This window comes from Chamaea fasciata, unplaced genomic scaffold, assembly GCF_029207755.1.
Source record: "Chamaea fasciata isolate MVZ Bird 193981 ecotype frontalis unplaced genomic scaffold, bChaFas1.0.hap1 SCAF_11, whole genome shotgun sequence".
NCBI classification, from domain to species: Eukaryota; Metazoa; Chordata; class Aves; order Passeriformes; family Sylviidae; genus Chamaea; species Chamaea fasciata.
Genome location: NW_027094096.1, coordinates 10,265,364 through 10,279,809, shown reverse-complemented (window position 1 = coordinate 10,279,809; position 14,446 = coordinate 10,265,364). Strand labels below are relative to the sequence as shown.

The window sequence follows — 14,446 nt, the reverse complement described above, 5'->3', positions numbered from 1 at the left end:
GTAGATGTGAAAAATTCACACGGAAAACTCGGTACAGAAGAAACATTAGATTGCTCTTTAGTTGTAGGAGCTAATTACTGTGCCACTCAGTTATTCAAAGCTGCTATTTACCTCCTTTTGAAAAAAAAAATACCAGTTCTCAGTTTGGAATTTTGTATCTCAAATGCAAAGAGATCCTTACACGATACTCTCAGTTCTAGTCACAGAGATTTAATAATCAGTCCCCTGATGTACCTAAATTTCTGTAGGTATCTATAGTCTTGGAATCCACATTTGATAGAGACAACAATCTTCCCTTGAGATCTATCTAAAAAACTTTTAGTGGCTTTGAGGGACTTTGGAAGGTTTGAGAGAGCCAAACAAAGAGAAGATGCCAGGAGATGCCAGCAGTTCCCTGTGAGGGGCCCATGCTGAATGGCAGGGCAGGACTGACAGTCTGAGTTGCCACCTCCTCTCCCAGTCATCCCCATGGCCAGGAACTGGGCCTGTTCATCAGGGATCACCACTCAGATGCCACAGTCCCAGAAAAGGACCACATTCAAATCGCTTTGATTTGCCTGTGGCTCAATACCCCATTGACTGTTACCTGTGGTACAGCAAACAGGGGAAGGTGCACTGTTGGACATCTGTGATGGGCAGAGACCCCACCTACGCACAACAGTGACAAAATCTCACCTTGTTTTGGGCTCTTTGACATTCCAGCCTGCAGATGACCTTAATGAGTAACAACACAGTCAGCCTGGGGTTTCCGCAATGAAATGTCATACAGGATACATGCAAAAATATCTAACTGGATATGCAGTGCAAGATGTTATCATTAGTGTGTTTCATTAATTACTGTTGGTTAATAGTAAAATTTAATATTGAGGATATCTTACCACAGCCTTCAAATAGTAACTCTACATGAGAAAATGATTAAACCACCCCAGGCTGGGAGTTGCAAATAGGATTCAGTGACATTTTATGTGACAAAGACCTTCAAAACTCAAACCTATTCCATGAATTTCTAGGTCACTTACCTACTTTAGTGTGTGCAAAAAGACACTGCAGTGAAAATCCAAAGTGTTTGTTTTTCCTAGTTGGTAACCCCAGCAGGGTACAAGGCTGAATAACAGTCTGTATCAATATAACATGACATCTGCCTTTCAGGGACCCTTGCTACGAGATGTCTGTGACACAGATCTGTCTGTGACTGCACAGAGAGACCTGCTAATACAAAGAGCTGTGCCAAGAGAGGGAAAGCCCAAATTATTACCAGAATTTGAACTGTTTCAGTTGACAACATCAAGCTATCGAAAATACTGATGTGTTTTTTCACATAACAGATGCATGCAATCATATGTGATTTTTTTCTTCACACTAATAACATTCACTTCTTTAAGATACTATTTATCTGGGAAAAGGAAAGATAAAAACAAAGTTTCAAAATGCTTTGGAAATGCACACAATCCTCCTTCCCACTAGTACAGGATGGGGTCTAGATTGCAGTTTATTCTTCGCAAGAAAATGAAGAGAAAGCCGGAAGACTAGAATGTGTTTTTAAAAAGTGAAAATTGGGCCCTACAAGTGCCCTACCAAATTAATGCATCATTCAGTAGACTTAATTTACTATGTCATCCAGCTGCTCCTGGAAATGCTGTGACTATCTTAGTGAAAACCTTCTCTGTGTGTGCCTCATTGACACTACTTGAACACCACCCCTTGAAATTTCACACACATGCAGTCAGCCCTTGTCACAGTGGAAATGCTCTGGCTGAGTGTGTAGCTAAGGATTTATCTACTTCAGTTTACTTAAGAGAGAAGCATTTGTACTTGTTGCCTGATAAAAAAAGATTAGTGCATTCTTAGTTTTATTGTCAGCTGAATCAAAGCACAGCAGTTCTCTGCAACCAGCTGGAAATTGTGGAACTATTCAGACTAAATAAAGATTTGGTTTATAGCCTATTTCTTTGTAAGGTGTAGAAAATCAGTTTTCAGCTGGCTGTCTAGACTCTGTAAATTTACATTCCACTGTCCTTTCTTGGGGATTTGCAGTTCACAGTTTATCTGAAAAGTAATATATCCTAAAAATGAAAAGCAGATTGAAACAGATTATAATGTCATGTAACCCATCACAGGGCCTGAATCATTATTATTTGGTGATCATTATCAGTAACAATGATACACAGACAGAAAACAACATGTCAGTGTTTTATGCAGTTTTCTGTAATGTTGCTTTCCAGCTCACTTGTGAATACAGAAAAAATGAAAAAGAAAATTATTGCCTCACTTTTACTCAAATATTTTTGGGAGAATTTTAGAATAATTTCAGCTTCTTTAATAAATGTCAATGGGAATCATACTCAAACTCAATTAAAAAAAAATTTAAAAACCACTCTGCTACTTCTTGGTCGACTGAAAGAGCACTTCCGTTCCGATGTGCCCAGGACAGCTCCAGAAATGCAGAATGCTCCCCTGCCAGGTCTCAGCCCATCACTGGCATGTTTGTTGACTGTCCCAGCCACTTGGACATTTTTATCTTGTCAACTACTCCCTGTTGTAAATACAGAGCAAGCTAAGTGGCACAGATTATTGTGTCTCATAAGAGCACATTCCCTGCTCCAGGTTTTGGCTCCTGCACAAGGCATTGGCAGAGAGCAGAACACGCCTGTAGCTGCTGGCTGTGGTTACCTGTGGGGTGGGGATCTTATCATCCACTGGAAAGCAAACCAGGACATTTTACACAGAGTAACCCTTTATAAAAGCTACAGTAGGATTTAAGTGGCCACTTTATCCCTATTGATCCCATCCTGAAAACAGGAACTCTGACCAGTCAGATATATCTATGTATACAGACACACAGCTGAAAGGTAACAGTATCTGCTGCACAGCATTTTTAATTTTTTCATTTTGGGAAGTGCAGGAACATAGGTTGGATCTAGGTTATCTTGTGCTGTTAAAAACCTTAATTTGGAGGTAGGAAATATTAAAGCTCGGTATTATGCTGGGAGCTCACTGAATCATGTGGTGGCCACCAGAAAATCTTTTCACAGTCAAGTGCTACTTTTTGAAAAGCTGAAGTTATTATGGAAATCATCTTTATTGTTCAATATTTCTTCCACCAAAATGGTACATAAAAATGTAAATTTCAAGAAATAATTCACTGCTTTAAATATTTATGGACACAGTTGGTTAAACTGCTATAAAAGGCACTCAAATGTTTCAAGCACTTTCAGCTGTCATTGTATTTCAATATTTAAAGATATGAATTTTTCTTATTTACTTCACCTGAATCTCAGACTTTTCCATTTGAAGTATAAGATGGTTATATTTTACAAATAATTGGCATGTACAGTCTCCCCTCTAGGAAAGGTTCCCTAACAGCTGTGCACTAGGCAAGGCTGGCACATGAGCTGTGGTACTATAAAACCTGGAAATGCTAAAGGAGGTGAGAAACAAACTGAGTCAGTTGCAACTTGGACCTAAGAAAACTGAAATTACAGCTACAGAAAACATCTTACCTAAAAAGCTATCATTCAAATGAGGTTAACTCTGTGGCTAGTCTGCCACTCTGCTCTTAAACACAAATTAATTCCAGGTCCAGGTGGCTTCTTCGTGCAATGCTGTGATAAATGGCAGAGCCTTTATTACTGCGTGGGGTTTTGGGGGAAGAAGGAAAAGCAATTGTCTTAAGGAACTAAAAATGAGGATTGCTCTCTGCCATCTCTCTCAGCTGCGAGCTCAAATGTATAAGCTAATCCATACATTATTAATTTATTCCTTTTTTTTTCTTTGTGTTTGTTATAAACCAAAATAAATAATATATCACTCTAGGCAGAACTCGCATATGGGGGGAAGCAAATGGTCTAAAATTCAGCACTCACATACAGGTGCAAAGCAAAGTAATTCAGGATGGGGTTCAGATGTGAGCCAGAACTGATCTCCTCCAGCCTCGACATGTCAGACCTCACCTCGTGTGGCTGCAGGGCAGGCATGGCCCTGGCTGAGGGAGCAGGAGCACAGAGCACAGAGCACCTCAAGGGCTCAGCTGGAGGGGTGCAGATGCAGGATGAGACCGCAGCCAGCACGTGTGTGTGATGGTCAGTGCTACCTGAGCCATGCCCCAGGCACAGCTGCACCAGTGTCCCTTGTGCCACTGCCAGCACCACGGCAACCCGTGCCCCTCTGACTGACCCCTTCCACACCACTGCGTGCAGAGCAACCCTGAACCCTTCAGAGAATCCCAGAGTTTCTTCTATCTGCACCCCAGGGCTTTTTATTTACCTTTACTACACATTTAAACATTAGAGGATTTAATGAATTTCCTGATGTGTGGTGCTTTGTCTGATCTACACAGTTGTAAATTCATCCCAACCTTTCCCAAAAAAAAAACCAAAACAAAACAAAAAAACCCCACCTATTAATACCACACACAAGAAACATGGATAATTCTCAGTGTTTCAGCCATTAAAAAAAAATTATTATACTGTCAGTGAAACCCGTATCCTCATCATTATTAACTATAGTGGTTTGTCTATTCTGACTTCATCCACTTGCTAATTAAGCAGAAGTTTGCTTTGCATATCAATTTTTAATATCCCTTTTTTACAGTTAAGTGAGAGTTGCAGCAGCCAGCTTGTTCAATTAAAAGCAGCTCTGACCTAGTTCCATGCAAAATCAATAGAAAGCCTGGAAGTCTCACAAACCATCTAACATTTAGGGAAGACATGGCTGAACTGCTTCTTGGTGTTCATGGAGCATGTTCCTGTGAGCAGTGTAGGGCTTTTTTTGTTTTATGTGGTGAAATCCAGAGGAGATCACATCGGCCTGCTACAGAGAGCCAAGGGAGCGGAAGAGGGATTGCTGAGGAAAATGCATTTAGTTGATTTTCTGTGGCTGTCCCAAACCTGCTAAATGTGCAATCCTGGTTAGGAAAAGACCGGAAAAGAAAAAGCTGCAATACAACTGAAGACTAATAAAAGAAGGGATAGATTTATAGCAAAAGGTTTATACCACAGATTTATCAATCAATTCTTTAGAATAAAAATATTCAATGAAAATTATAAAAGTTATGATCTGCTTGAAAAACAGAATAGAATTCTTTAAGTTTCAATAAACTTCAGCTAGTGGCATTAGTCCCTTAAAAGACGAAGTTTTAAAACTTCACCATTGTAAGACATATTCAACATTATTTGGTGTCCTATGGTAAGAGGAAAAAATCCTCTTGTATATGGATTGAAATAAAGGAAAACCTGTTTTGACTATTAAATGAGGAGAGACATTTTCCATCCCTGGAAGTGTTCAAAAATCTGTGGATATGGCACTTGAGGACATGATTTAATGTTGAACATGGTGGTGGTGCTGGGCTGACAGTTGTAACCGATGGTCTTAGAGGTCTGTTCCACTCTTAATTCTATGATTCTATGATTGATCCAAGATAATCATATTTTGGCATATATTACAGAAGTGAGGACAATCACCTGTTTCCAACAGGGCCATCATTATTTCTTAATTATTCACTCGGTGTTTGATCTTTGAAGTGCGCATATTCTGCTGCAAATCACATCACAGCCCCATCTGAACAGAGGCCACATCTGGAAGATATGCACTGTACAGATGTACTACTAAAGCAAATAAAAGCAGTCTCCCGGGACTCCCAACATTACATCAAATGGCAGTCGATTAACAAGTTTTCTACTTAATTCAGACAAGTCACAATTACATCATTAAGCAGAACACTTTATTATCTGACATTTATTGCATTTTTCTTTTTTTATCATTTTCCTTTCAGACCTTGGAATCCTGGAAATTTGTGACTTGCACTTTGAAAAACCCTAAGAGAAGCCTGTGTCCTCTGGTGCCTTTTTGGGCAAAAACCTAATTACGGCAAGTCAAAGGGAATTCTGCTATTTACTTCAACAGAGTAAGGGTTTTCATTCCTGCAGTTATTAGCTGGGGCTAGCCAGCCATGCTGATTCATATGAATTTATGGAATAGCTGATCATAGGGAGCTGAAAACATTTCTCTTAAACAGTTTGTGCACATCGATGTGCTGATAATCCAGGCTATGCTTTCAATTAAAAAATTAAATGTGTGCACATACATTTCATACCCATAGGTGGGTATGAACAAAGTCTAAGACTGCAGCAGATAGGATTTAAGTAGAAGGAAGAAGCCTAGCCTGAAAACTCTGAGTGTGGCAGGCTTGTGAATCTTTGGTTTCACTGCCATTAGCCTTGCACTAATTGGCAACACACACTGCACAGACTGCCATGCCCACCCCAAACTCTATAGTGATCAAAGAAAACACTGTTAATGAAACCTGTAATGGAACTGTGGAAATCAGTCTCTCTAAAGGTGGCCCAACTGTTTCCTGGGATTTAATCTGAAGGGCTGGTACCTGCTCTTCCTAAAGGCTTTCCTCCTCAGCCTCATTCATTTCACCTCTCACTCATTCTGTTATTCAGGTTCTTAAAGTACACCCTTGATTTTTGAAAGAAGACACGATGGTTGTATGGGCCCTGCACACGCCCTGGCGCAGTATGGCAAGAAATCATAAGGCAAGAGTGAGCCAAAAGAGCTGAAGTACAGAGACATTTCAAGAAAAATGTTTTTGTAGAAAGTTCATGACCTTGTGTTTCAAAGCTTCAAAACATCAATCTTTCATGGAAGTCCTGACTATATTAAACTTGTCAACACTCTTTTGTCAAGTTTTCTGCTGAAAAACAGCCTTTGAACTCTTTTGGGAGTTTGAATGTAAGGTTTTTCCATTTTCTGAGCACTTTAATTTCTTCTAAAGAGTATGTTTTTATCCAGATTCAGTAGTAAGTGTGAGTCAGAAAATGAAGATAGAGTAAAGGATATGGATTGTGGAAACTGGGGACAGAAACCCTCCCTTTTGTATGTGCACATAAAAAATACCAATTTCAAAGTTGAAGTGAAGATGAATTCTTTCTGCGTTATTTTGTTTATGGTTTAACTAGCTGTATGAAAAACCTTTTTATTAATGCATTTCTCTTTATAGGCTTCATTAATGAATTAGAAAATTTGCCCTTCATTATTAGAAGACACATGCCAATTGCACAACTCTCCTTTTATCCGGCATGTTACCTTTAAAAGGGAATCCTGACACTTCGTGGACACTGACATCTGAATTTTTCTCTCTTTTACAGAGCCAGGCACAAGCACCTAATGTTTCTGTGCAGCCTCTGTGCCTAGCTCTAGGTCAGGATCCCAAGAAATTTTTGCTCTGCAAGTAAATGCTTAAGATTCCTCCCTGTTGTGGGATGAAACCTTTATGTCATTCTGGCTTTCTATGCATTTAAACAGAATTAATTATTTTAGGCCCTCCCCGCTTTCTAATTAGAGGTTTCATTTTGTGAACTGGTTTTATTCTTGCTAGAAAAGCAACTGTGAAGCCATGCCAGCACAGACTTCCGATATTGAGGAAATAAGTAGAATTGCAGATGGTCTTGTAACAGCTCTGGCTGATGTCTGTGCTTGCAAGGCCTTACCATTATTGCCTTCACAAGTGTGCAGAGCAGGTACTGTGGCTGGCACAAGGCTCTCTGTCTGTGTTACAGCACATGCAGACTACATACAAATTACACAAACATTGCTGGAGCAGTAAATTAGCTACAGATTTCCTGGAAGAAGGTACTTTTTGAGTCATGAATTCAAATTGACACACAAAAATAAAGTAATTGCCATCTTCAGTAAAATTAAACACACAGCTTCTCTCTTTCAGATGAGTAGTTACAAGAACAATGGTTCTCCTTACTCATTCTTAAGTGCAGATAAAGTGCTAATTGCATGTTACTGTTTTAACAATAAAATAATTATTAGGAATGGATAATTCTGTTCAGAGGAGCGAAAGGCATGTGGACCTTCACATCAAATTGAATGTAAAGGGACCTGATTTTTTAATATACATGATTATCCTCACAATTATTTCCTCAGTGTTCCTGTACTTTTTACCTTATCTATACCCAGCAAGTTTGTACACCCCAGAAATTTCGTACTTTGATATTTGAATCATTTACATATAGAAACTAAATAAAACCATTTCTAACACTTAGATTTTTCTTATTACTGATAGAGTCTTGGAAGGTTCAGAGAAAATTTCAGGGGAAGCACATCTACCTTTCCTCCATTAAAAACCCAAGACTCTTTATCAGAATATTATCTCTTCTCCCAGGCAACTAATGAAAGCAAATGAGGAAATGGCCTCAAACTAGGCCAGGGAAATTTCAGGTTGGACATCAGGAAGGACTTCACTGAGAGGATTGTCAGGCATTGGAAAAGACTGCCCAGAGAAGTGATAGAGTCACCATCCCTGGAAAGGTTCAGGAAATGACAGTATTGTTTGTTTTGCAAGGTGGTGTTTGGTCAAAGGTTGAACCCCATCTTGAAGGTCTTTCACCAGCCTCAGTGATTCTATGGGTAGATTAGACAATACACTGACAAAAATGTGCAGCATATCATGCATTCATTCACTGCTCAGTGTTTATATTATTCACTGCAACATTCTAGAAGCCAAAGTACAGAGTGGTTTTGTAAGGAATAGCAGTCTAGGACAAAGAGGACCCTCTTGTCATAATTTATATGGGATCCCCTGAAGTATATCTTCAGGGACCTTCGGATTGGGTCTTTAATAATGGGGTTTAAAAAATGAGCTTGCTCAGGCAGGAACCAATTCAGTCGTGCCAAAAAAAGTGTGTCCTTTAAAAATGGATATATGAACCACTCAGCCCAAGATATTGCCAGTGTTTGTTACTTAGATCAGTAAGGTAAAAGCATTTTAAGAAATATGAAGAGGAGAAATAGCAGTCAGAGAGATGGGATTTTGGAAGTGAGGGAACAAACCTTGCTCCTCCCTTTAGTCCCCACAAAGTTCCCACCATCTTCTCTTAAATCACACAGGTTCTACAGCTGTGTTACTGTAAGAACAGATAAGGCATTTAATTAAACCTTTTCCCTTGTAAAGATGCAATAACAGCAGCTCAAGAAATCCTTGGATCAGTTTTCAGATCATAAGCTGGTGTGCAAATGTATTTAATTTAACAGTGATCTCAAGCAGCTCCTGTAGCTGTGATGTAGATATTGCAGTTACTGAAGAAAAAAAAAATGCAAGTTTTGTTTGCAAAACTTTTTTTTTTTTTCTCTCATGATTAATTTTGAGGAAACTGTTATGATCTGCTCTGTTTGAAACTTGTGCAGTATTTCACCATCCTAAATTTCTCAGTCCTTGGTTTCGTGGTGGTGGTGTGGTCTGCGTGGTTTTGATTACTTTTCCTTAACAACAGTGGGATCTCCTTCCCTGTGATTTGGTTGAAGCAAAGAAACTTAAGTACCATCTCTAAACACTTGCCTGTGGAAAATGTCATATGGGGTTCAGAGTGCTTTATGAACACTCTGCTTAACAATAAACACAGACCTTCCTACTAACAATCTCTAATTCTACTAGTAGGACTAAACAGACAAAAATGCACTTGAATCTTAATGCAAAGAAAATCTGACTCAGTTCAGGAAAAGATGCATTTCCAGGTTCAATGCTTGGTTATAAAGAGAAGTTCTGAAAGAGCTGGCAGCTTGTGCTCTCAAGCCACTGGCCTTGCCAGCCCAGCCAGCTTCATCCGATGTGTCTGTGCCAACTTCCTGAGTGGAGGAAACATAAATAACCCTGCACCATTCTATTAAATCAAACTACTTCCATTCCTATCCTCTTTTTTTTTCTTCCTTAGTTCTTTCACAACAGGACCTGATACCCTACACTGACACCACATCCCCTGAAAAAACCACAGTGGGAAATTTTAGGAAAATGTATTTAGCAGGTTTTTTTAAGCCAATATATGCTCATGGAAAACACCACCAGATTAAGTATTTCTTGCCATTAAGACTGAGCACCCATAAGTTGGTCATAAATTGTGTGGTCCTGCTTGAAACAGAAAGGCAATAAACTCTCCAGTTCAGTGTCCTGCTGTATCACCGCACCATTTTGAATACAAGCTGTTCTAGTCACAAAGGACACATTTATTTTCTTGAAGCCAGAGACACAGATGGTATAAACTGGAGTACCTCTCCCGATTTCAAATAAAAAGCGGTGATTTATAAGTGCTGAGGATTTGGTCTAAAGGTCAAGATATTTCTCTGGCTTAGAAAGCTCTGTTCAGAGGAGTGGGGAAAATCAATGGCACTTAAAACTGAGAACCTATTATCATTATCCACGTCCTTAAGTGCAGCACATGTTCCTTTGCATATTTACCATATAGTGAACTAGGTTCCAGTAAGTGAATTTAAGACATTTTTTCACCCTCTATTTTTAACAGCTTTCAGCCATCTCACATCTGACTGTACATTAATTATAAAGAGAATTTCTTTATGATTTCTTTATCTGAAACCATCTTTTTCCTTGAAATATAACAGAGAGATAATAGCTTTATCTTTTCTTTTATACCCCTTACAAGTTTATTTCAGAAGAAGAAATTTTATCAAGCAGTCAAGTAATATAAACAGAAGGAAAAATAAATCTGTATACATCAATCAGAGACAGCAGCTGTTTCCAGAAAAACCTGAGCAATTATTTATGAAATTATGTCTTCTTGAATGCTTCTGCATACCCACAGAATCCCGGGAGGGCCCGATTTCCTGATGAGCCTAAATTGCTGAATTAGAAGAGGACACAACGCCATGGTACCAATTAGCAAAAGTACTGCATATTGTCTCAAAATGCTTGTTTTCTGTTTTAATAACTGCATCTAACAAAGACATTCCTTCATCCTAAGCATGGAGGAACATCCTGCCATCAATGACTTGAATGACTAAATGCCCTTAAAATGACCATGCTCACTTTTGTGTGAAAGCAGCAAGACAATAAACACAGCATGCATTTCAATCAAGGAACAGGTGTCCATTATTTATCCATTAGAAACAAGTCCTTAGACCTGACATTACCCTTGGTGCTGAGAAAGAATGGAATTACTGTCCTGCAATCCAAATTGGGGCAGTGATGGTGGAACTGTGGCATGGGATTACCATGCTGGGATGTGCAAGGTGCCATGGGGCTGCCGTAGGTGCTTCCACACGTTTCCCCTTTGTACCTTTGATTTGCAGCTCACTGCTTCCCCTTTAGGCTAAACAAGCCCAGGTGAAATTATGTTTTCCTGCCTTTTGTGGGCTTGGCTGACAGACCTGACTGACATATTATGATTTTTCTTTGCAATTATTTTCTCTGACTGCTAATTGGGGAACACATGTCAGCTTCAACAAGAGGCTCCAGCTGGCTGGATTAGCTGATCAAGCCCAAAATACTTAGTCCAGTGCACACCTTCCTTTGCTAGGGATCTAAGGACTACTGTGGAAGGACAACAAGCAGGCATAGCTGATGCAGCATTCAAGACCACTGAACTGCAAAGTGAATCTTATTTTTCCCAGAAATTTGACTCCTGAAGGATGCTGACCATATCTGGTCATCCCCATGTGTACACTTCAGGCATTTTCAGTGCTGTCCTACAGCATGGCACAGCCCCCAATAGACCCCTCCCTTAGGGGAGGACAGAGCTGTAGAGACCCAAGTGACCCTGGCAGATCATGACCTTTGTGGGTGCAGGCGTCCACAGCTCTTGCTTCAAATATGGACTCACAAGTGAGCACCTGCAGAAAGTATTTCTGATGCTGCTACTCCTTGGCTTGCTGATATCTTGGTAGACCAGAATAGGCGGAGCAATATAACCCTCTTGGGGTTTGACTAAATGGAATTAACTGTGGCAAGATCATATCCTTCCAGGGGTGGACAAGTGTCATTCTCTTCAAAGCTGCTGTTCTCTTTACCTTTTCCTCTGGCACTTTCCCCTGCTCCCACTAAGTGTTTGCTTTCAGACCTACTTTCAGGACTGTCAAATGAGATGTGACTGTTTTGATCACCTCATTTAATCCCACACATATCATGGCTCATCAGATTACAAAAGCTTACTATTAGGGAAATGGATGCTTCTTCAGTGATGGAGAAATCAGTACACCTCTGGCTCAAAGGTTCAGGAATAACTGAAATGCTGTGGCTATCTCATTAGACTGAATACAACGTTCATACTGCATAGAATCAATTGCTACAAAGCAAGAAAAGGGACGGAGAATTAGGCTGACATCCCTTTAGATAAAAGTATGGAAAAAATATTAACCTAGAGGTTAGAAATCAGGTAGGCACTCAAATTTTAGTCTCTAGTGCTGACTCAGTTGGGCAGTAGTTGAGCAATGGACGTAATGAAGTATCTACAATGGTTTTTATGGACAGCCTTATCTTGCAGGCAAGGTTTTCCTCTTCAGGACAACAGAGGCTGAGCAGGTACACAAATGAAAAGCTATGCACACAATGCCATCCCAATCCCACCCTCCTTAGGCCAACATTTCTCATCCTAATTCTGTTAGAAATACATCAGCTGAAATCCTGCCCTATGCCCCTCATTCTGGACAATGCATGAAGATAGAGGTTAAATGGGCCCACATGGGGTGAATTTTCACTTGATGCATCTCCCAAACTCTGTTCTCCATCACACTGTTCAATCTAACAAGGAATCCAAAGCTGACTGAGGAACATAAAATGACCTGGATTAGAAGGGACCTTAAAAATCATCTAGTTTCAACCACCCTGCCACAGGCAGGGATGCCATTCACTAGATCAGGTTGATCAGGGCCCCATCCAATCTGGCCTTGGACACTGCCAGGGATGGGACATCCAGTACTTCTCTGGGATTTCTAGCTTCCTGGAAAGCAGCAGTACTAAAAAGAAAAGAGGAAAACAAATTTCTACTCTAAGTCTCAGCTGCCTGAAATCAGCCTAAACTCCTTTTTAATAACTGAACTACTTCAGCATCCCCCCTTTCCTTACACTATTTGACATGTTTAGATTCTTAATTCAGTACCAGCCAGGAACAGGAAATGTTAATAATTATCCCAATTTTCAATCACTATAACTGATTTTTCAAAGTAGCACGTTCACAAATTTCCTCCCTTTATGTGACTAGAAGCCGAAGAGTGAAACTCCATGTAGGCAAACGCCAAAACAGCTCTGAAGCCCTGCAAAGCACCTTAGGAAAACAAAAACCTGAGTTGCTGTGCATCACTTTTTCTGACCTCACACCTTGTGCTCATGCAGAGTCAGAGCACACAGCTGAGGTCACTGCTCTCTTGTGCAAATGGTTAGGGTGAATGTTTGCAGTAATCACTCTAAACTGGCATGAAGTTCCCAGGAAACTGTGAGGAAACAGAAGTCTTAACAAATGCAAACAATCAATATACAGAAAGAAAGGCTGGTCCTGACAAGGATTTACAGGAGTATCTCACAAAGAAAGCCTTGGAGCCACACACAACCTGAAAGGCAGAGCAGTGCAGATGCACAGCAGCCTCTGTTTGCTCCGTAGGATATGGGGATGCCTTCAGGCACATGACTCCAGTGCTAGCTCCTCATGGAGTTCAGCGTGTTTCTATGGTGCAGGACAACAGGAGCAGCAAATACAGCTCCAGAAAAGCTTCAGACCATCCTTTCCTCTCCCTCCATAAATCCCTCTTTACTGAAAGACACGGGTGACACAGACACTCTGTGCACAGTGACAACAAAGGAACTGTGTGGTTCCACACAGCTGGATCGAGTGGCCTTACTTAAACACCTTCCAGCTGCTTCAGAAAAGGGCACAGTGCAGCAGCCCAAGGACACCTTGCAGTGTTGGTATCCTTTCAATAGTTTCCCTCTAACCTCTGAGGATTGACACTGTATTTCACAGGAGTCTGCCAAGTGTTCAGGCACGCTGTAATGTTACCCCACAAAAACTCAGAAAGGTTTAAGGAACAGTCAGTGACAATTAGTAATATTTATCTTTTCCAATCTTTCACATTCTTCATGTTCTACCCCTTCAGCTTTCTGTAGGCTTGTCACCATTGTTTTGCATCTTTTTTTCATAATGTTCCACCAATTTTTTTTCATTTCTGATTTAGTGTTATAATTTACTCTTTTTTTTGTTATTTTCTTCCCAGTTTCATAATTGCCTTAATACATATTTAAGACGTTAAGAGAATTGAAAAAAGTTTTTATAAAACAGGACAATAAGTGGGTTGTTTATGAAATCCAGATTGGCACATCACAGGTGCAGCCAGTGGATGCTGAGTGTGTTCATCAATGTTTGGAGCTTCAATGGAAGCTCATATCCTCAGAAAATGTAGCCCTGAGGTGTCAGACTCCTTAGTCCCACTGATTTATCCCAATTTCTCAATAACACAAATGAACCCCAAAGAAATAAAATGGAGAGGGATAAAAATGGGATAAGTGGTAGAAAAGTGAAGAAAATAATACAGAAAGGTTAAAAGGGCAACTTTAGTTGTATACTAAAGCTTTTAACTAGAAATAATTTTTGTGCAGTCCCACCTCCTCAAAAAAAAAAAAAAAAGCCCCCCAAAAGAAGAAGAACAACAAAACCAA

The 14,446-nt window shown here is 40.0% G+C and overlaps 1 protein-coding gene across 2 annotated transcripts in view; it reads right to left on the bottom strand.

The window, feature by feature from the left end:
- The window catches only part of NYAP2 (neuronal tyrosine-phosphorylated phosphoinositide-3-kinase adaptor 2), a 137,354-nt gene that overhangs the window by 37,080 nt on the left and 85,828 nt on the right, over nucleotides 1-14,446 (bottom strand). The gene's annotated exons all lie outside the window — the stretch shown is intronic.